The 3,153-nt window shown below is 45.0% G+C and overlaps 1 long non-coding RNA gene across 1 annotated transcript; it reads right to left on the bottom strand.

Annotated features, from left to right (window-relative positions):
• Positions 1-1,015: 1,015 nt before the first annotated feature.
• Positions 1,016-1,825, bottom strand: LOC129647422 (uncharacterized). The gene is made up of 3 exons (XR_008712321.1): positions 1,748-1,825; positions 1,208-1,411; positions 1,016-1,118 (listed from the first exon to the last, which is right to left on the bottom strand). It is a non-coding gene; the product is annotated as an uncharacterized LOC129647422 (long non-coding RNA).
• Positions 1,826-3,153: the final 1,328 nt, after the last annotated feature.

Raw genomic sequence — 3,153 nt, 5'->3', positions numbered from 1 at the left:
TCAGGAGACCAAGGTGCAGGGTGGGCAGCGTCTTCCTCCAAGACTGAGATCTCACTGGGATGGAAAACAGGTCTCCCTGGAACCGGCAGCAATTCCAGAACAGTTGTTCGCATTTCACTGCTAATTCATGATAAAATGAGAAAATAAAACTAAAGCTAAACTTACTCAATTTTAAAAACTCTTAGTCAAAAAAAAAAGGATCCCTACTATCTACAGTATGCAAAATAATATTTTAAATTTTCTTATTTGGAAAAAATAAAAAGTTGTCAATCTTAAGTCAGTCCCTGGAATTTACAAAGCTTTTACTGGTCTCTGAAACCCACAAATCTGAGAACACTCTATGTCTTCTAAACAGCAGCCTTTCCCCCTCCACCCTTTCTCCTTGTCGTTGTTCAGTCGCTAAGTTGTGTCCAACTCTTGATGACCCCATCGACTGCAGCTCGCCAGGATTCCCTGTCCTTCATCTCCTCCCTGGTGATGAAGGGCTTCCCTTTCTCCTTCAGAGTTTAGTATTTCACTGAGTCGTGTCCGGCTCTTTGTACCCTGACTATAGCCCACCAGGCTCCTCTGGCCACAAGATTCTCCAGGCAAAAATCCTGGGGTAGGTTGCCATGCCCTCTTCCAGCGGATCTTCCTGACCCAGGAATCGAAACTGCATCTCTTCCAGTTTCCTGCATTGCCAGGTGAGTTCTGACCACTAGCACCACCCTTACATACACTCATGTTACACAGCAGACAACACTCAACCTTTTAAATCTGCTCTTTCGGAGGGAGGGGGTTACTATCTTATCAAGTTGGTTTTGTTTTTTTTTTCCCCGTTCAACTTAATTCACTATATGGTCCTTCCTGAAATCAACCTGAATGCAGGCTTATTTAAAACAACTTAAACTCGAGTTAGAAATGTGACCATTTATTCAAACTTCTAAAATCACTAAACAGACTTTTAGAGATACGACAATTTTTCTCCCCAGTGGAGGCAGAAGGTAGTTATTCCTTCTTCCCAAGCCAGTTTGCTCTGGAGAACTCTTTTCTTTCAGTCATAATATTTGATGTCATCCACCGCTGTAGGATTTCAGAATCAGCCAGCAGAAGCACTTGTCTCCCTTGTGGCTGGGGGGCTCGATTTATGTGGATATGAATAAGATTTATGGTGTGTAATAAACATTACTAAAACGTGACAAAAGAGTGAAGATTTAAAGACACTTACTAATTTAAGATGACATTTTAAACATTCGCAGTCTTTAGAGCAATACATATTTCAGGTCTTTGCACAGGTTTTCAGGCAGAATGCCTATTAGGAAATGAGAAGCATCTGTGTACTTCTCTCTCTTTGTGGGGGCCCACCCCCACTCAGCGCTCCCCGGTAGCTCCCCGATCCCTCAGTGTTCACTGCTGCCTTCATGCTCAGCACCTAGATGTTAAACAAATTAGCATCTTAATATATGAGGTGTGACTATGAGGTCTAAAGGGAAGTGGGGAAGAAAAACATATGAAAAAAAAGAAGAAAGGCTGGCCAGGACTTCAGTTCTGGATGCCCTGTTAGAAGTCCAAGTTTTAAAGGACTGAAATTGACGTAGTGCCAGTCTTTTGGAACATGCTGCCAGGGCTATTTTTCCTCTTACATGGGAAGTTATACAAGGAAGTCTACTGAGAAAACATGTCATGGATTTGGAAAGTTGGTGCCTGGCCAACTTTGACACATCTGGTTTGCCGGGCAGTCTCTGCTCATCAGCTAATAAGGACTTACGTGAACCCAGCTCAGTCCGGAGCCAGCCGCTTGATCCCTATTTGATCTCACCTGGACGCCGGCCCTCAGCTCTGGCCTGGCCCCTCCATTCAGGGCCTCTTTTATTTCCAACACAAAATGGTCTCGTGTTGTTAAATGGTCTCTAATTTTTCTAATAGCAGACAGTAGAGTTCCTTGCTGGTTTTCAGTAACGCGCTTTATTTTGCCTCCCTAATTTGCTCCCGGTCGAATCTGATTGCATTTTACTTGGACAGCCGGGAGGGGCTGTGGCTGCCCAGAAAGCCATGGACTTGAAGGACTCCTAATGATCTCACGGGGTGTTGTGTGTAATGCAAACCCCAGGTCCCCTCCACTGTGCATACGCCAGTCTTGGTGACTGACATGCACTTAAGCACTCAGGGCTGGTTTCCAGCGTGTGATTTACTCTCTCCCTTTAATTACCCAGGAGATGGCAAGCCAAGAATATTTGAGGCCTTCCTTTTTTTTTTTAAGGATAAAGTGTATTGCCTGGAACAGGTCACAGGCAGCACCTTTGGCCCTTGGGGACGTGAGTTCATTCAGGGAGGGGCTCCGTGACAGGTTCCAGGAGGGCCCATCTCTGCATTTCTAGTCATTTCAAAAATAGAGACCTTGGAGAGGAGTTGCAGGAGTGAATTACGGTCAGTCACAGAAGAGAACTTAACTCATTCCGAGGTAGCCCATAATGTTCAACAACCCATATTATAGGGAGCGATTTTCCTCTCTTCTCCAATTGTGGCATCTAGTACCCCACGCGTGGAGGAGCAGAGAGTGGTTCCCTCTCTTGTATCTGCTTCAGGGACTATCCAGGGCCCCCCATACCTATACGGATAAATGAAAGTTAATTCTTGACGATAACCACTCGTTCCTGTCATCAACATGAGCGCTGTTCAAACATGAAAGCACAAGAAGTGAGTCAGGGCTGCAGAGCTCGCAAAGATGATTTCTTATAACTGAGGGCGTTCACACACCCGTATCCTTGGATTTTGTTACGCTAAGTGAGTCTTTTTTTCTTTTACCTTTCTGGATGCTACACCTTATCTACCATCAGGTAGACACATGCCCGGTATTATTTTTCTACCACCAGTGGGAGAGGAGTCGCAATTTATCAGCCGACTCAATGGACACAAGTTTGAGCAAACTCCAGGAGATAGTGAAGGACAGGAAATCTGATATGCTATAGTCCACGGGGTCACAAAGAGTTGGACATGACGGAGCCACTGAACAACAAGCCCTGCCTTCTTGAGGTAGAGAGAGCTTTTCAACATCATCATAGCCCCACTCTCACATCTGAGCTAACCATGCCACGGAGACGTCTTTTTCCTTGAAAATGATGACTTCCTTATACTACAGGGGGTTCTGTGCTATGATGTAGTACTGACCTGGGA

This window comes from Bubalus kerabau, chromosome 3 (genome assembly GCF_029407905.1).
Source record: "Bubalus kerabau isolate K-KA32 ecotype Philippines breed swamp buffalo chromosome 3, PCC_UOA_SB_1v2, whole genome shotgun sequence".
Lineage (NCBI taxonomy): Eukaryota > Metazoa > Chordata > Mammalia > Artiodactyla > Bovidae > Bubalus > Bubalus kerabau.
Note: the sequence above shows the minus strand (reverse complement) of the source record. Positions and strands in the feature narration are given on the sequence as shown.